This window comes from Pholcus phalangioides, unplaced genomic scaffold (genome assembly GCF_987345545.1).
Source record: "Pholcus phalangioides strain wild (caught in Gottingen) unplaced genomic scaffold, Ppha-v1.0 ptg000001l_1, whole genome shotgun sequence".
Classification (NCBI taxonomy): domain Eukaryota; kingdom Metazoa; phylum Arthropoda; class Arachnida; order Araneae; family Pholcidae; genus Pholcus; species Pholcus phalangioides.
The window spans coordinates 13,478,812-13,500,032 of NW_028301594.1; the positions used below are offsets into that span (position 1 = coordinate 13,478,812).

Here is a 21,221-nt window from a genome sequence, read left to right on the forward strand (position 1 = left end):
CCTGGCTTTTATAAAATACTTGTATATTTCCCTGGCTTTTATAAAATTATTTTTAATATACAATACCCAATTTAATTTCCCGAAATTTATCCAAAAATTAAATGCCTTTTCAAAGTTAAAAATATCAAAAAATGTTAAATATCAATTCAATTTTTGATGGTGGAATTTCTTTGCGGAAAGATTTTCCTGTCATTAATTATTCCTTCAGACCAAAGTTCCTAACAGAATTTCCTTTTAGTCACGAATTAATTAAATATACAGAGTTTTCTTTATTACACTTTTCCCTTAAGAAAAAAAGGGGAGTGAAATATGCCAAGTCTTGCGAATAACCATCATTATACAAGTGTATTTAAATCGATGATTGCACACAGTCATATCGAAACCATCATTTCATGGACGATGTCCAGGGACCCCAGAGGGAGAAAATTAACGAGATTGAAATAATTTGTCATCGTTATTCTTCGTTTTCAAAGAAATCTGCTCACATTCATCCGTTATTAGAGAGAAAAAAAGTACATTGAAATATCTTTAAGGATAATATATAATTAAAAAAACACATTTATATGTTCTGTGAAGAGAACTGTAGTTGATACTATTTAAATGGACCGTGTTAATTTTAAGAATTCACCCTTATCAGCGGCTTTTGAAGTTAATTACTTTTTGATTCATATGGTAATTAGTAAATTCACTGGAATTTGATTTCTGGAAAACGAGAAAAATTCCAGGAATCATTCTACATTGTATACTGAAGTAACAAAAATAAATGACTATAATAATTAGTTAGTTTGAAAGTTAGCATAAAAACAACAATGTTAGACAGCTATATACAAACTTATAAAATACTATATCACAAAGCTTAAATTTTTTTTCTAAGTTCAAAAAAGAACTAAATACAGATAAAAATGACTTGAAGATTTTGTGTGATATCAATAACGACAACAAAAACTGCCGAAACATTATCATATCGCTCCAAAAAAGCAAGTAATAAAGATAAATGCGTGAAAATGCCAATGTTTAGAAGAAGACAGAAAATCTTGTTGGCACCATGCTCTCAGATTTATAATAGAAATACACAACACATATAAAAAGGCCACAACAGACAAACTGCCCAACGAGGTGGCTGAAAAAAAAGCCATGAAAATTATGGATGGGGGAAAAATACAGAAACCTAAAATAAGAAGCAATTTTCAAGAAAAAACTAAAAGTAAAATACAAAACGTATGTTGCCCATAAAAAATTATGATTGTCTTCATCGAAGTATGGATAGCTTTTCAATTTATCCCACTATGGATATCGTATTTCTTTTCAAACGTGTCCAAAATTGTGGTAGAATTCTTGACTCCCGAGGTAATTCCATTTTTTCACAATCCTGTCAGAAAAAATTACCTGCGGCGCCACAAACTGGAGTGGTGTGCTTACTAATTGGTACTGATGTCCCCTTGTCGAAACACTACGATTGGCGGTGTATAGTAACTCTCATGGTCCATCCTATCCATTCGGTTGAAAATTTTAAAAACTTCAATCATATCTCCTGACACCTGCGTTCTTCCAATGTAAACATATTTAGAAAATCTCCAGTCTCACTTCATAGCTCAAGCCCCGTGTGCCAAGACGAGTGCTCGTGGCTCTTCTCTCAACACCCCTCCCCTAACCAAGTCGTCCCTCTGTAAGTATGGTTTCCTAAACCTTACGGCGCACTCCAGTTCAGAACGAACTAAGAGCCTGAAAAAGAGAGAAAGACCACTTTAGAACATGAAGACACTTTTTCAAGAATGAAACCGAACATTTTATTCGATTTTCTGACCATTGTGGAACAACATTCTGAAAACCTGAGTTGCTCGTCAATGAGAATTCCCAAACTGGTGATCCTGTACAGTTGCACTGGGAATAATTTTACAATTCAACTTCCAGGTGAAGCGCAGGTTGTTCAAACCAAAATGAGCGACCATGGATTTGTCACCTCATGCCCCATACATTTACCCACGCTGCAATCATATTTAACCCGTCTAGTGTTACTGATGTAATATTACTACGGAAGTTTTCTACGGAAGAAATATAAACACTATTTGTTTGCTTGCCAAGTATTTGCGCCAATTTGAGATAAGAATGCAACCTTGAGAATTTTTTGTGTAAGTAGATAAAAACTCATTTTTTTTTCACTCGAAATCTTCTTTTCCCTTTTTTTTATGCTTGTCTTTGCTTGAGGGATCATACGTAAGGAATTTTTCGCAAGGATTTAAAACTAACTAGTGCATTATCCAATTGGAAATGATCAGTGCCGGACTTAGGCAGATGCGGAGGGTACGGTCGCACCGGGCCGCTAAATTTTTGGGGCCGCAAAAGCGGATAAAAATGTTTTGATTACATTTTGACTTCAACTTCTTAGCAAGCGATAGCTTAAAATTCAGTCCAAGATAGAGGACCACTAAGGTTGAGGATCTGGGTAAATAATCGGTTTTCTATCCCTGAGAGCCCCTAAACCTTCAAGTGCCTGGGGGCGCATTCGCAATTTTTTCACTGGGAAGCAGACATTTTGTCCATATTTATTTGCCAAATGACAATTTTTTATGACTACGAAGTAGTTTTACAATCGTTCTCGGGCACCAGCGTGAACCTGGCGGGCACCAGAGTACCCATGGACACCCTGGGGTATTGGAAAACCCCTGTTCAGAGGGGCCGCAATTTTTTTTTTGTACCGGGCCGCAAAATACTTAAGCCCGTCCCTGGAAATGATATCATGTACAATATGCAAAAGCGTGAAGTTATTGGAAATATTGTTGGAAGGGCTCAAAAATATTGTGGGGCGAGGGGGCTAAACCTAATCTTTTTATTGGTGTTATATCGAGATCGTGGCAAATATTGAGTGGGCTCATGGACCAGATACAAGTCCACGCCTACGATAATTCGGCACTATAGAGTTCACTAGCAATTTATTTAGCATCATATATTATTATCTGCCCATTATATTATATCTAATGCTGTAGTTTTCTTTCGATAAGATATGCTTGAGAATCAATTTCTAATTTTTTATTTGCTATATGTTTTATTCCGCGTCTGATTTACGCATGGTGATAGAATGTAAAAACTTGTGTTTAATTATTTGCAACCAGTTATTATCGTAAATTAATGATAACTGACGATTACAACTAATTACCGGATTATTACTTTCACCGTGACATGTACATAATATTTTATATTTATATAATATAATAGTGTATATATATATACATATGTTGTATATAGCATAAATGATTGAATTATTTTTCGCATCTGAGCTTATATTTCATGCCACGTCACTTAACTGTAGAAGACTAATGATGATTTTATGGTTAACAACATATTTACATATGCTGTTAATGCTGTTACTGACACTACAGTAAAATCAATTTAAATAATTATGTAAATATAAACTTGTGTATATTAATTTTTTATAAATTACTTCGTTTGTAAATTTACATGCTCGTCACTCCTAATGAATTATTTCATTTCTTGCGAAAACTATTAAAAAATACCACTATAATGCAGGAAGAATAAAAATATGAACTACGCAGGTAATAACAATAAAAACAAGTAAAAATAGTACAAAGTCGATTCCAAGGTAAGGAGGAGCGGGCTGCTGTAATGATGGATATTCACTCATATAATTATATCCCCCGATTTCCATTTAGCAAACCGTTTCGAAAACCTGTTCTGAAACCAAGGATATATTTGAAAAAAAAAATCGAGAACGAGAATAATCTCTTCCTCTCCCCTCGATATGATCGCTAATCTTCCACTATTGGTGAATTTTCGCTAGGGAGAGAAAAAAAGCGTTTCATTGAAAAAAGGAAAAATAATGAAACATGCTACAGGTTAACCACTTTACGATCAAAGGGCGTAATATTGCGGTCAAACGCGAGTGGAATGAATTCAAACAAGTTTATTATGTTTTCTTTCTTTTCCACTGATCATCCCGTAGCACATTGTTGCAAACTTTCATTTTTTTTTCTTTTTGGTTTTTTTTATGCCCTGATAGTGATGTTCTTAATCAAATATGATGCATCTTTCTTATAAGGGGCCGTTCAAATACTACGTAAGAAAATTTTTAGCCATTTTTGACGCCCCCTTGTCAGCAAAAGTCAGCAAAACGCTGACCCCCTCTCCCTCTTGTCAGCAAAATAAGCTCTGCCCCTTTGCATCCTAACTCATATTTTCATAAAGGGTTGTCGATGACGTAAGCATTATCCAAACCCCCCCTCCCCCTTGTCATCAAAAGTCAGCAAAGCGGAACCCCCCCCCCCCCCTCGATGATGACGTAATACTTGAATGACCCGACCCCTAAGAGTGAAAGAGAACAGGCAAAGTGAGGGTGAAAAGAAATATAACTTTGTACTACATTCTTATCACTTTATCTTTCATACTGTCTTACTATTTTATTTGTTTTTTTCTTTCTCCCTTTTTCTACCATGCCGTTAGGTTAGGACACAAGGTTACTATATTTATTGCCGATTCGTCAAATAGAGAGCATCAGAATTTCTTTGCCAATTCGCATGTAAGCGAAGGGGTTAAGTTTGTCTGAAGCAACTCCATTGACAATTGTTCAATCAGAAAATTCCTCAATCGCCATAACTCGCTGTGACCTATCTCGAAACCACTATTCTATTCGCTTCACAAGTTGTCTCCAATCCCAATCTCATGTAAATGCTTCAAGAGTTGACCATGTTGGACTCGATCGAATGACTTTTGAAAAACATTCAGATAGAAGACGTCAACGTTTGCTCATTTTTATGTGTGGCAAGCACAAATATCGATCGCGCATGCAAGTTTATAGACAAAATTGCATCATGTGTAATTAGATTCACGATTAGCCTCATCTAATCTGCGTAAGATCGATGTTACTTAAACTTCAGTTGAAACGTCTTCGGACAGAAAATCAAAAGCATGTGAAGACCAAATGAATACCAAAATCATAGGCACAAAAAACTAGTCGCTTGTTTTAAGGCTTTTAACAATTGATGTTGGTAAATTTGATATCGGCCGTGAAATTCCCGAAATGCCCATAAACATCTTTTAAGACTTATAACACGATAAGGTAAAATCTTGGATTTAAAAATCGTCTAGCTTTTATAGCAGCCTAAATATGAATACGAAGGAAAATCATTAGAAAAAAATGGTAAAAAAAAATTCAACACATGTTTAAAAAGGAAAAACAAATTTTAAAAACAAGAAAATACGGTTAGTTGTAAGGACGAACTGTTGCTGCTCTCGAATCACGAGGCAAGTGAGCGCTTTTAATGCGTTCGAGGTGAAAGACAAAGCACGGCTCTTCTAAATGCGTTTTTAATTTAGTTTTAATACGTTTTTAAATACGTTGCATATTGTGCGGGAATGAGTTTTAAGAGCAAAAAATAAAAAGCTCTCAGAGGAGCTTGTCAATATATCACACGAGAATCTTATTTTATCGGATGGCTACTGATTTTGCGTTTCTGGTGTACTGATTTTGAATTTTTAACGGATCGGAAAATAACCAGCGTATGTAAACAGCCGCGGATCCAGGTACTTCTTTTTAACCTTACACGCACCTCGTAAACATTCCTTCGAGGAATTTCCAACGAATTTGTTACATGCAGTAACGTGTAGTATGTGTGTGTGTATATATGAGTGGTCCTGAAGTATTCATATTGTTAGAGTTGTATTGGTACTGCAATCTGTCTCCCATATTTCGAAGTGAAAAGAGGAAACAACTGAATTTTTCATGTTACCTGAGTATAGCGTTCAAGGTATGTCTTCCTGCAGAGAATTTTGTAATGTGGGACCAACATGTATTCTTTCCTCGAAGTTAGAAAACTTCAGAAAAACAAATTTAGTCGGGATCCAGATATGATAGATTTTCGCATCCGGAAAGGTGACTAATTTTTAAGGTTCGTAGGGGCGTCCCGTATTTTGTGGGAAACAAAAATTTTCTTCTTATCATCTCACTCTTAGAAGAAGCGATCGCCCCTCTGGGTCCTTGCCTGGCTGTATATAATATTAGTATCCAGTTACTCGCTAGCATAGTAATGCTCATTGAGGAACCTAGGTGTGCTCGATTATTGTACTGAATTTTTAACTGGCGAAGAACTATACTCTGTTCGCTCTAACTTGGGTCCTGATGTAAATAAACCGCTGTACCAATTTTTGATATCACTCCGCATCCTTTATTTCTATTGGTTGTAATTTTACCCGCCCCTTCATTACGTGTTCCGAACACGTGCGTTTTTTTCTCAAACGTGAGATTGTAAATTCGTTATGAAGAATTTTCCTGGAAAATTTTTTTTCACTGTTCTCCAAATTTTGTTGAAATAAAAACTGTTGATAACACTAATTAAAATAGAAAGAGGTATATATCTCCCAAAAAAAAAAAAAAAATTCGATGAGGTATTCTGTCGTTATCATGGCACACTCCTCAAGAGTTGGGATGACCGGACATTGCCTGCGACAATTCTTGTCATTTTTTTATTTTTTTACGCTAAAAGTTTACTATATACAACCGCCAAAGATCACAGCCTGGGGCCATGGTCGTTACAAAAGCTTGTGCGAGTTGTTTATTATTTTACGGGAGATAAAGAGAAAAAAAAATCCTAATTTTTTATTGCTTTTTTTTCTTCAGAATTTTACAATTTTATTTCTGAGCTAATTTACGCCGTATGATTTTCCTGGGCCGGATATGCTACCAATTACAACGTAAAACAAATTATGAACAACTTACTGTTGTGTTGCCGCTTTTTATTTTTCTTGCGGGTCTGTATAATTAAATATTTCATAATAATCCACGGGCTGTAGCAGTTCCAATTTGACGAGAGAGTCATCCACATCATTTCGTTTCTTTACTGTTGTTTCGTTACCTGTTGTTGATATCCTGTTTTTTGTCAAGACAATTTCGGTTTTTTATCCGCGCGTAGGTTGCGAACCATGACCCCAACATCCAGCAGCAAGAGCCCCTGGACTGAGATCTTTAATGGGCCCCCAGACCATCAAAAAATGAGCATTACTCTTTCGAGAACCAGATTTTCAAAACTTTACCTTCATGCCCGTCTTCGTGATAATCCTCAGACTTTTTCGGCTCGCCGCCTTCGACGAATAAAATATTACTTCCTCCCAACAAGCTGCTCAAGCAGAAGTGCGAATTCTTTTGAAATGCGTATATTCACCACGAACGATAAGTGACACCCCCCCCCCTACACCCGTATCCAGTGTACGTCGAAGCGTGTGGGTGAGAAAAAAAATCTTGTTGACAACAACTTTGTTTATAGGAGTCCAGAGCAGCTGCAAAGAAATGAATTTTCGAATGGTTCTGCCACACAAGATAGACACGCATATTTCATTTATGTCATCAAATGATAAAGAAAGCTCTTTTTCTTGCAAGACGTCTTGAAGAAGCGTATACAAGTGTATATCAAATCTGTTTGCGAATAGGAGTAATAATAATAATAAAATGAAACTTCTGTTTAAAAAGGGGACGGTAATGTTTGAGTGAGAAAGGCGTATCCTGCCAACATCCAACCTGAAGACATAGCAGCAAAAACGATTTGACCGATCTTTAAAAAATATTTTTCCCGTCTTCCAGATAACTTTGAAATAATATGAAATAAATATTAAAAAAAATAATAAAAATTATGAGGTATTTTATGGTACCAGGGGGGACAAACGACAAAGAACTCTATTTTTGGCGGTGTTGCACCGTAAGAAAAGGTGAAATGTTCTTCAACCAATCATTTTGGGCATCGCACACGTGCTTTTATTTACATCAGGAACCAAGTTAGAACGAACAGAGATTAGTCGAGAAATCTTACTCATCGTCTTAATCATTATAGTCTTAATCCTCATCAGTATCACTTTGAGGGACAGGCACAAGATGATCCCCATAGAAATCAATGTTAAAATTGCTGATTTTACTGTAGAAATGCGGAAATATAGTGAAGTTTCCGCTACATCAGTAATTTAAAAAAAAATGAATTGAATTCTCGATTTTCGAAATATTAAGTTTACTTAGAGATGCACACAGCCCAGAAAATTCAGCATAAAATAATTAGGGAATCTAGTTTTTAGTTGGATATCCATGCGATAACATTGATTTAAACTTTTTATTTATATCTTCTCAATCACGAAAATGAAAATTAATGTCTCCATATTGTCTTTTAATATCCATCTGCATCAATGTATATAGTTTAGAATATTTCATAATTAAATTATATGCCCATAAAGCACATTGCAGAAATTCCGCAGCTTTAATTAAGCATTTTTGAAACAAAAACAGGCACAACACAGCATTGATAGGAACTGAAGTTCAAGAAAATTTTTTAAATATCTAGCACTCAAAAAGAAAAAAAAAACCCGATTCATTACTATATTTCTTTAATATGGATTTGTTTCTTTCATGAGTCGCGCAGGAAGTCGCCATATTGGTTACCTTGCATACGGTTTGTACGTCCCTCAAAGAAAGAGGGAGATATATCACGTGATCCAAAAACCTCATTCAGCGAATAGCATCATGATTATTTGAGTTTGAGCCACAGTATGTCACAGTTGCACACAACATGTGTTTTTTTTTATATTTTCCGCTAATGGGGATAGACTGTGCTTGCGACTCTAAAAAGTTCTAGTTAAAGACCCCTTCCCCTGCTGTATACATTAGCTGATACATGTTGCCATATTATACACAGGGAATTAGAGCTAAACATTTGATTCCAATAAGCAGATTAGTGGAGCTCATAATTTTTTGTTCCGTGACACCCCTGTTTTCGATAAGAAATTTACTGACGACCCTTCCTTCATTTTAACAGAGACTTTATCAGTAACACCCCGCCTTCAAACTTGGCAAAATACTACCCTGACTCTCTCGTGGTTACAGTCACGAGGACAAAATTTCGAAACATTCAAATGGCAACACTCGTTTTTTATGCATTGCCAAGTGATCGGCAAAGTGGAAAAACCATGATTGGCGGTAGAACGATACCTTTAGTACCATAAACGCCGTCGCAGTACGCTGACGGAGTAAGGTTTGGTAAGCTAACCTCCCGGAGGAGATGTTCCGGCGGCAGATACGTGATCTGCATTGGCGGTTTATTCATGTTTCCTTGTCTGTGCCTAGCGTCGGCGTTTAGGGTGCTACAGGTACCGTTCCCACGGTGTTCATGGATTTCCACTGCACCGATCATGTAGCAATGATGCATAAAAGTGAGTATTGCTATTCGAACTCTTCGAAATTTTGTTAGTGTAACCATAAAAATTATTTTCTTATTCTTGAACGCATACTCTGAAACACCTGCATCTGAAAGTTCATTGTGCATTCGCTGATTTTTTTTATTGCTGTAAGGGGTCCTTAAATCGGCAAAGTTATTTTATGACCACCCTGTATACTGATTAGTGTAGATGTAGAATTTGATTATGATACATTGATACATAAATACATGTTAAATAGCTCGGTTAAGAGAGAGTTAAGGCATTTATTGGTGTTATATACTCTTACTTTCATCGCAAAAAATGAAAAGATAGATATTCATGAAAAATTGATTTGATAAAATATATTCTCCCAATTTTCTGGTTCGAATGTGGGAAAGAAAATAGAATTTTGGTCATTATGGTGGAAAATCTATCCATTGGCACAAATGTACTCACCTAGACATTGGAAAGTCTCTGTCTTATATGGATAAAAATCATTTTTGTTGAAGAAACTTGAAACTATAAGACTTTCCAACGATTTTACTTAACGAAGTGTCCAGGAAATGTCACACTTACAGTAGTTTTGATGCACTTACAAAGTTTTGATGGTTGATTTTTTTTTAACGTTCTTATTCTATACACACACAAAAAGTTATTAATCAAAAGTTTTTATTTAACTTGCTTTTGGTGAGGTAAAAAAAAAAAGAAGATACGGAACACGGTGTCATCTGAAAATAAATGACTTTCTCTCAACAGAATCCATATTTCAGTGAACGTAATAACCATCAAAAATATATCTTCAGAATAATAAGAAAGAAACTTTCGTACCGAGTATATATATGAGTACTTATTTTTCTTCTTTGCCGAGAGTTCACCCAAAAGTTGTGACAGCTTCAAAGAAAATACTCATCTGCCAAAATTTCTACTAATAAGCACGAGAAAAACAGAAAAAACGAACAATCCACAGCAAAAAGTTGAAATACAACATTATTTCCGATCTATACAGACATTATACATATTTTTTCTCGAATAGAAATAATATTTAAAAGGTATAGTGATTAGGAACGGTGATTAATCAGGGATTTGGGGGCCGTTCAAGTATTACGTAAGCAAATTTTTAGCCATTTTTGACCCCCCCCTTGTCAGCAAAAGTCAGCAAAACGCTGATCCCCTCCCCCCCTTGTCAGCAAAATTTCGTCATCAGCTCTGCCCTTATGAATCCAACTCATATTTTCATAAAGGGTGGTTGATAACGTAAGCATAATCCAAAGCCCCCCCCCCCTGTCATCAAAATCAGCAAATCGGAAACCCCCTGCCCCCATCGATGATGACGTAATACTTGAACGGCCCCTTATGGTTATAATTGAAAAAAATGTTTCACAATTTAGGAATCATAATAATTAAGCTTCGGCATAAATGACATAGCGAGGTAGCATGTATAGTACAGAAACGTCTCAGATCATTCGAGTGAGCAAAAAAAATTGAATATTTACAAGCAGCTATAGCGTGAAAATATCGAAGTGATCATAATCTGAAACAGAAATGTTCACAAAAATCAAGCGGGCAGTACATATATGCGGCACAGAAATATGCCGGTATAGAAACATATATTTCTGTATAATGCTTGTTATGTGTAGTGCTGCCATCTGTCATCAATCTTTTTAACTATCATTGAAGTGTAATGATTGATTAGTTCTACCGTTGTAGGCCTGTTGGCAAGACTTTTTAACGGGACGATCAGCATGCATTTGCGCCTCGAAGTTGGGAACCGGGGGAAAAAGGCTACTTCTTTCCCGTCGTTTCGTAAGATTTTGTTTCTTGAAAATATTCGCCACCCGTGTGGGTGAAATGTTGAAAGATGAAAACTTTCTGTCACGCTGGCCAAATACCCGAAAACTTTGAATTTTAGTTTACACGATGGACACGAAAGCCTTGTTTGTTTTATGAATTTGAGTATTTCAAACATTTGTTGAATTTCAAATTTCAGATCTTGTTAAAGAATAAATGGAAATTTTTTCGAATGAAATCGATATCTTCTCACATTTTTCAGCAATAAAATTTGGAAAAAAAAATAAGTGTATTTTTTAGAGATAAATATGAAATGGAGATAAATCACAGCCGATGTTATGAGAACATTTTGTAACGTCCCAATGAGGGCTCACGTTGGAGGAAACTCATTGATGGGGCCGCTTGGAAGTTCTTGATGTCGGTCTTAATGCAGCGTTGATGGGGAATGGCAGATGGATATGAGAATCACATGTAAAGCATATAGGAAAAGAAATATCACGGATATGAAGTAATTCATGACATGCATGTGGGTTATAGAGAAATTTCATGTCCACGGTTAAATACTAAGAAATGTCCCGGCACTTCACCATTCTGAATGTTTTAATACCATCAGAAATATTTTGATCAGATCAGAATTGAATTATTCGTCGGTGTCCAGCTTAAACAGGCTGTCTAACAATTAACAAGTAAACGCCGTTGCTAGTTGATGCTAAGCACCAAGGATTGAGCACTCGTCTTGGTTTCTCTACATAAAGATATTTATCAGACAAGATGGTTGCTTAAAAACAACCACCAGTGATTTTTTTATATTATTTAGAACCCTCTTCTTTAGGTTTGAATAAGGTTTAACATCCAACAATTATATTAGACAAAAACAAACTATGATGAAAGGTTACAAAATGGTTACACGAATTTTTCAGAGAATTTATATTATATGTGTGCCTATCAATACTTTGCAATAATTGATTGTCATAGTAAATTAATAACGTTGAAAAATATGTTTTTTTATAAAAAGTATAAATATTTCATAAATTTTAATGGATTTGAAAAATTATGAAACATAACATTAATAAATTGTTGTACCAAAATGCGATTTACGTTCTTACATTTGTCAAAATCGGATTTCGCTCTGACACAAGAAAAAAAAAGTTGAAATACTTGCTGATAATTGTGTGTGTGTGTATGGCGCTGCACAGTCTTGTTTCCTGATAGTAAGCAAATTTAATCCTTTTAAATAAGTTTAAATGTTTGTGAATAATGCGCGCGCGTGTGTGTGTAGTTGTTTATTAATAAACATGTTTAGATGAATATGATGATATAAACCTTTAAATATTAATATAATTTTTGTTCATAAGCTTGTTGCTTATTTCTATCGTCTTTTAGAGCAATACAGACGATGGGGGGATTAACAAGCCATTTATGAACAAATTCTTCCTAGATAATAGCGAATACGAATTAAATTACAGCAGATTTGCAGAATTATATTTATTCTCAGTCTTTTAAATGAAATTAATTATTTTATTTAAAAGGCTGCGATTTTGACGTCGCTAGAAAAGGAACATTTAGTGATCATTGAAAATGTTATAGTGCCTGCTATAATTTAGATATTTTTTTCATGTATTTGTTTAACGAGAGCCATCTATCGGCAACATTTTTAACTAATTTTCCTTCTCGTGCCGAAAAAATCAAACTCTTCACCACCTAATACGTAAAGTTATTGAGTTTTTTTGGATATATTTGAAATTCCTTCGAATATATACAATATCCTATAGAATTTTTGCTTCTTATGAAAAATATACAGGGTGCATTGCAAACGGGAGGGGGGAGGGGTACGACACTTTACTTGTGAACCGTTAATCCTAGAGGTATCCTTTCAATTAAAAATTTTTTTTAAAAATAACGTGTAATACACAGCTATGTCATTCATGTTTCAAGGAGTTGCATAGTTATTAAAGTAAAAAAAGAACAACTTTTTATGCAGTCCCCGTGTATCTCAAACCCCAATTAGAAATTTATCGTACTGTGCCTCCTGATATTATCCTATTCCTCTCGAATAAATGTATATTGTAACAACGATTGTATGGATAACAAATTATACGAATGTATATTACACCCTAGGAAAGGGCCCCCAATCTTCCTCCTTGTCTTTCATAATTTTCTCCGGCATGACTGGCCCTCCGGGGCAACGAGCTAAAATCACGTAAGCAACAGAGCCTGGTCGTGCTCGGTCTGTTCTGTTCAGTCTCTCATTATGCAACAAAAAAATTCAACGTTTCCCAGTGCAATATTCACTGAGATATTCAAATTCGAAAAACGGTGCAAAGTTGGGCAAAAGCGTTGAAAATTCGAAAAACCGTTTCGCCAGCATTTAACGCTGTTTTTCATCAAGTTTCCTCCATTTTTCGAATTCGAATGTCTCAGTGAATATTGCAGTTAGAACCATATTTTTTTTGTTGGCATCGGGGGAGACAGGGCAACCACGTTCCAAATGGGTGTCTAAATTTAGTCAGGTGTCTCAACACGAGGACTGTATAAAATTTTAATTTTTTTAAATTTTAATAACTATACAATCCCTTGAAACATGAACGTCATATCAGTAATAAACGTTGATTGAAAAGTTTTTCTAATTGTAAATATACCTCCAGGATCAACGGTTCGCCAGTAAAATGCCATACTCCCTGTTTGCTAAGCATCCTGCATACAGGGTGAATCCCACCTAATCTGCCAAACGAAACGGGGTGATAGACGAGTCCAAGTGGATTATGAAACACCCCACCAACCCCGTCCTATCTCAAACCATTCTTGAGTTAAGATGGATAATCGATTATAAAAAAAAATCCGTCATGTCTGAAAAAAACCAGAATTTGAAGTTTTTGAAAGACCTATACGCAAAATAAGCGCACACATTTGGAAAGACCAGAAAAAATGCTATAAGAGGTGACACTGATTTCATTGATATATCTGGTTTTGATGGGGAGCTACAAGATCCAAATTTGCCAAAAACTCGTCCATTCCACCAGCTTTCGATAGAGCTTACAATAAACTATATCGGTTTTCTGGTTCTGTAGAAATTTAGTCTTTTGTTTGGAATACATCACTGAAATCTGCGTTTGTCGAAGTAGATATTCGACGAAAATTCGAAATTGGCGGTCACAGATTTTGGCGAGAATTTGATTTTGCACAAAAAAATCCTATAAGGTTACACTACCTCTATCTACAGGATATCCGCATTTCATGGCGAGCTACATGCGCTGAGAGATCGGTGAAATAAAAAATCGAATTGTCACTAAAACCTACTGAAATTACTTCGACGAATGCCGATTTCAGTGATGTATTGTAAACAAACAAACAAATTTCTCCTGAACTGGATGACCAATTTGGTTTATTCTAGGTTCTTTTGAAAGCTGGTGGAATGGACAAGATTTTGGCAAATTTAACCGATTGTAGCTATAAGGGTGGTTTGCAGAGTTGGCAATTAAATATTTTGGTGGCAATTTGATTTTGAACTTCATCATTCTTTCAGTGCTTGTAGCTCGCCACTGAATCCAGATATTTCAATGAAATTGGTGAAAATCTGGAATAACTATGTAACCATGAGTGGAATGCCGACATACTAGGTAACAGAAGACGCTCAGAGAACCTCAAGGACGCTCCCGGTGCCGAGAGACGATCGACGGATGTTATATGCCAGATTTCTAAATTAATCATTGTTATTGAGCCCAATTGCCCTAAGTCTATCTCTATGTTACTTGTTATTTAATAAAATTTCCGGACACATCCACCCTTCGGGAACACTTAGATATCTCTCTGAGAGATGTGAAGTGGAGTGTGTCCGGTCCTTCAAAATACATGAAATTGGTGACCTTATAGGATTTCTTCTGTGCTTTCCAAATATGCGCTTACTTTGCGTTTAGATCTCTCAGAAATTTCATAAATCCTTGTTTTTTTAGACTTACGCATTTTTTTTCCACAACAGATTATCCACCACAACTCGAAAACGATTTGCGATACGATAGGGTTGGTAGGTTGTTTTATGATTCATTTGGGTTCGTCTATCACCCCCTTTTGTTTGGAAGAATAGGTCGTATTCACCCTGTATATTTTTTAAAATTCAACAAAATTTCATATTACATCGTAAGCTGCCGTTCCTTCGTTGCTTTTCCGTACCGGGATTAGGAATATCTTAGCCAAGCTTTCTCGTGTACATGTAGAAGACTAATCTGGGGAGCAAGCTTCTCATTTGATTAGTTCATTTGAAATCCTATGATACTACATGAAGATGAATATTCCGTTTCTCTGGCGTGAAGTCAATTTGAATTTTTTGATATTGTTGCCAAAAAAAAAAAAAAAAAAGAAAGACGGGGAAAAAAATTCTCGTACACAATAAATAGTTTTCCTAATTAACGCCAAAGTAAATCAAGACACGCTAATAATCCCTATCACAGCGGTGACCTTCTCTTAATCTACACTAGATTAGACTGTAGGCTAATTACTGTGGAAAGTAGGTTCAGCTTCCATTAGATAAGTAGAACATGGATTGGTCTGATGAAGAAACAAAGTTAATCTTCTATTACATACTACATGCAATATATACCGTTATTATAATGATTATCATTCTTTGTCCACATTGATTTTTTCTCCCCTCATAAATACAATACAACTGACGGGCTTGTAGTTCTGTTACATTATTATGTTGTCATTAGTACGGAATAATTATTCTTTTTTCACGTCCTTAAGTAACAAAAAAAAAAAACATTTCTGTATTTAGATCACTGAGAGTGGAAAGAAAATATGATTAATATAAAAAAAATATGTATCTTCGTAACTGGATATTGCATTTTTTAACATTTTTATTCTCATATTAATAATATTCAAGTTTCAGTAATAATATCAAGTTTTCCTAGCATGTCTTAAATTTCGAAAATCTGTAACTAGAGCAGTATAAATGGGAATAATAATACTGTATAAATTGGTATTTTTGAGGTAGCCCTAGCTATATACTGTTTTTTGGAAGTTTGGATGCATGTTTTGAGTCATTTGGAACTAAAATTACAATTCAGAAATATAGTAATTCTCAGTATGAGCTTTTCCAACATGCATTCGGAGATAATAACTCATTGTTTTACCAGAGACAGCATATAGGATTAAAAAAAAGGAAAGAGCTATTTTCTTCAAGCAAATGCTTGTCTTATCGCTCTTGCTTTCTCTTCGATATATTTTTTATTCTTTCTTCTCTTTTCAGCCAATCTTTTCTTATTCTTTGTTTGGGCATTGGTTCATGTACCAACCGTTTCATTTCTACTGTTCCATTCCCGAGTATATATTGTAGTTTAATCATGATACAAACATAGCGATAGAAAATATAATTTTATTCACTAGAAGAGTTATTCATACGTCCACGGACTGATCAAATACCCGTATGGGAAAAGTGTTTCTTAGAGCTTTTTGAAATGATATATGGCCAGTGGTTATAATATGGCTAAAATTTATGAGAAAACTAATCGTATTCTTCACGAAAAGATAGAAAAATCAATAAAATGACAAGAGAATACAAGAAGAGACCTCGTACAATAAGGAACAGTTATTTTTTCATTAACCAAGAAACAGGAATAAAACATACATCATCAGCTATATTTTCTTTTATTTCATTTAGGTTCGCTCATATCTTTTCTGAATATTGTTCTCCTTGGCTATCGCAATTTTTTCTATCTTCTATTATTAATAGATTTTTTCTTCTTCTTCTCAGCATGGGTTTTTCCAAGATGCATTCGGAGATTAATTCATTGTTTTGCCAGAGACAGACTATGGGATTAAAAAGAAAAAGGCGTTTTCTTCTGAGCAAATGCTTGACTTTCTTTTACTTTCGTCTTATCGCTCTTGCTTTCTCTTCGATATATTTCTATTCTTTCTTCTCTTTTCAATCTTTTCTTTCTTTGGGCATTGGTTCCTGAACCAACTGTTTCATTTCTGCTGTTCCGTTCCCGTGTATGTATTGCAGTTTAAGTATAAAGAAAAAAAAAAGAACAACAAAAATAGAAGACAAAAAAAATAAAAATAAATAAAGAAATGCAATCTTCTTTAATGGGCCAATGAATTGCTCAGGTTTATGCTACCTTCCTAAAACCTTGGTATGTGATGACGCATGAAGTCTTCCGAGTTTTCTTTGTTTTGCTTTTCTCTGCAACTTCCTTTCAACATTCTTCTTCTCCTCTGTTTATAGCGCGTGTTGTTTTATTTGACGCAATGCATTTAGAATGATGAGTTATATTTTTTTATACTGATATTGGCATTTCATGAAGCTACATATTTGTTGTATTTATCTTTTTCACTTTTAGGAGAGAGATGAAGAAGTGTAGTTTATGCTGAGGTTTGATCGGAAATAGTAAAATGATCGGTATGAACACAAATGGGGAGAGCACAAAAGCAACTTTTTTTTCAAAAATATCTCTTAATTATCATAGATTGTTTGGAATGTTCGTGGAAATATATAACCATGAGTTTAACGCTTTGATTTCAAGAACAATTTCAAGAAGATGAATACATGATGAATTTTAAAGTAATCAATGTTGTGAAGTATAGAAGTTTTAATAATCACTTTATAATTTTTTTAAATATTTAAAATGTTTCTTGAAGATTGTTTATAATTTTTTTTGTGTAATAATTTAGTGACAAAAAATGACATTTGTTCATTTTACTTTCATTTTTGAGAAATGAATGAATTCAAAGCAGTACTATATTTTAGATGAAAAAAATTAAGTTTTCATAAAAAAAAGGTGTTAATAAACATTTTATTGATCATAAAGTTTTCATGTATAAATATGCATATAAAATAAAAGTAATTATCAATTTCATATACAAAAAAGTAACATTTGAACTTGGAATAAAAATAAATTTGTTTCACTGACCTGACTAACACAAGTTTAATCCTGAGATGTTCACAGGAAAACTTTAAAAAAAAAATCAGATTGACGCTGAGTCGTCGGAAGAACTAAGTAAGGAGCAGCGTTTTATTTACCGATTCGTTTTTCCTTCTTGCTACATTCTTGTCTCTTCGAGCGACTCATTTTAGCTATTTTATTCAAAAAGGCTTATTGAATGGCTTGTTTTCCCAGGGGTGTCGGTCAAGACTAGCGAATTTCCTTTCCTTTTCCCTAGGTCGGTCTCCTTTCTAGGCGCTGCCTTGGGAAAAGGTCTTATTTGTTCAGAGGGCCACATTTATGAGGAAATTGCTGTTATACTCAACTGATGTGTTCAACGGTGTGGTTGATGGTCCTGACAATTCGGTATTTCGAACTTCGATTGCTGGTGGAAAACGGTCGGTCACATTTTATGGAAGAAATTCGTGATCGTGGGAAACACCACTGCTCAGTGGATGTATCCCACTATCCCTGAAGTCTCTTATAATGTTTACGGGCAAAAGCTTTGGGATAGGTTTTTTCCAACTAGTTCAGCGACGCCATAAGCTATCATTGGTCTTCCAGCATTCACTGGTGTGGCAATGAAATCATTGATGGCCTTGTTATAGAATGATTTAACTGGCCCAAAAACTGTCCGATCTAACTGCTGCATCATATGTGAAGTATGAGAATGAAACGCCAACATAACAATTACAACTTCTTTGGGCCTTTCAATTACTTTGAAACTTACATGGCTGTCAATATTGTCGAGTAGAGTAAAAGAGGTGTCTCCTTGGATGGCCTCGTTGACTCGATGGAAAGATCCATGTATTTCTGAAATATTTTTTCGTTCGACCAACCATAGAGGTTAGTATCACCTACGGAGCCTGGTGGAGTCCTTTTAACATACGGGTTTCAAAGTATGCAATAAATTATGTTATGTTATGTTTGGCAAAATCATACACAAGCTTGTTTAAATTGCTTTGGGTTAGTCGATATTGGAGATAAGTATAGTGCTTTATATAATTTACTAGCAGAATTTCTTCATTATCTGTAAATACTTAGCAAACGGCGTATTTTGATTCATATTTTTCGTTCATCCATTCATTTTGTTCATCCATTTCCGGACTTTCTAAATTTTCCAACGTGATCTGAAAATGTTGTCTTGCTAACACCATGAGCTGAAGCTGCACCACGAAGTGACGTTCCTTTCAAGGAAACAGTTATTTTCCGGATATTATGCTGAGGTGAGCTCGGAAAGAAAAGTCATCACGTCTCCGCCGGGACTCGAACCCAGGCCCTCTTGCATACCGGGCAAGCATGCTACCATCTACACCACTGGAGACACATGAATCTGCCTTCCTAATTTCACGCACTGTGTCGTGAGGCGCTGAAGTAGAGGCATTAGTAGCCTCTCTTAACTTCAGGAAATGGCCCCTGGGTGGGACGGTTTTTTGAGAGATATAAATGGCTTTTTTTCTCAGCCAGAGATATCAAGGAAACAGTTATTTTCCGGATATTATGCGGATGTTATTATTATGACGTTCCTTTGTTCACAACTTCATGAACTGCTCTTTTTAACAATTCGGCAGGTGGATTCGGCATTTTATCGATTTAAATACTCTTGCATGACTAAAAATTAACAACCACGTCATTATATACCGTCAACTGGGGTGACTTTGTCCAGTTCCAAAACTGAAATTAAAACTTTGCATTCAATCAGTTTGTTATTGGAATATAAAGATAAAATATTTATGTTCGATTCATGGTTTTTAGTTATGATTTATGTATTTTTTATATTAATGGGACCCGAGTCTTTATGAAAAGATAAAAAGAGGATGGACAAAGTCACCGGCGTAATGACTTTGCCCAGAAATAATTAAAAAAAAAATTGACAGGATTGATGGCTTCACTGCAATATTGAATAATATACACAGAAAACAATTTAAAGTAGTTTAAAGCTCTAAGCACGTATTATTTTTAGAAAATACGTAAAATCTAATACTGTGAAAGAGTTGAAAAAAAAAAAAATCCGCAATCGAAAGGGAAACAGGAGTTAGAACAGCAAATTACAGATTGATTGGTCCACACAAAAATTTTATGAGTCCGCCCTGGAAGAAATCATGAATAAAGTCGTGTAATTTTCTATGTATACTGGTTCTCATAAGAGTGAATCTTGTGTTTTAAAAAATAATTCACGCTGATGAATAGTTTTAATTCATATTTACGTTATAAGATTTCATCCATTTATACTGCACTTTTTACGTTGATACTCCCAGGCACACAAAATGACAATTAGAAAGTGGGAAAAGTTACATCGAATTTCCTATGAAACTTGGCATATGACACAGTCCACAAAATAAAAATCTTCAGCTGAGGTGCAAAACCAAAACTCGAAGTGATTTACAATCTTCATTACATCTACTAATGATAATAATAATTGATGGGACACACCTGGTTATCAAAAAAGGCTGCGCAAATGAAAGTTTGGGGTTTTCAAGTTTTTCTTGATATTGAATCTCGTCAGAAAACCGGCTTATTAACCATTTCACGAATCAACAAACACCCTCAAAAATTCATCTCATTTACATATAAGAAGGCAACTGCAGCGCCACAACCGATCAACCAAGTAAGTTTTACACCACCACCAGAAAACATTTTTTTTCAAAACTGGACATAGTCACACCAGTTGACAGTAGTTTTTACAAAAAACAAAAATAAAACACTATTTTGTAAGAAAGTTAAAAAAAAATGATTTATTGATTTAAAAATAAATTAAAAAAAAATATCCGATGTACCTGCCGACGCTAACGAATGTTCTCTAAAGGGATATAGCAACAGGTTAAGATTTCGATGATTTAAAATCAAAGCAAATCAACAAAAAACCCTGATAACAAACTATGACTATGAAACATAATCATTAAATAATTTAGAGAGAGGGAAAAAATGAAGATGAGATGCATTTTATTTTTACTTTGACTTTCAAAAAAAGAGTAAAATATATTTACTTACCTTACGTCTTCCACTAGCTAGTTTCACGTGAGCAACTGCCTATCACTGGTTTGCATCCGCTGGGCACGACTATCCTACATTTCCACCGTTTTTGAATTTTAAAATGAAATATCCGTAGGCACAACTGTTTTTAGGGACAACGGTCTCCCCTACCGTTCTTTCAATTAAAAAAATATGTACCTAATTTCGAAATAGAATGATCCGTTCGGAACGAATCTATTTTTATCTAAAAAGCTCTAAAAATAGCACTCATGAATATATTTTTTTCATAAAAGGACGGAATCGTTTTAAATTATGTATGAAAGAGCAACAAAAGAATGCATAAATCATGCTGAAGTAATTGAA

The 21,221-nt window shown here is 34.9% G+C and overlaps 1 non-coding gene across 1 annotated transcript; it reads right to left on the reverse strand.

Annotated features, from left to right (window-relative positions):
- Positions 1-19,136: 19,136 nt before the first annotated feature.
- On the reverse strand, positions 19,137-19,210 carry TRNAT-GGU (transfer RNA threonine (anticodon GGU)). The gene has a single exon. It is a non-coding gene; the product is annotated as a tRNA-Thr (tRNA).
- Positions 19,211-21,221: the final 2,011 nt, after the last annotated feature.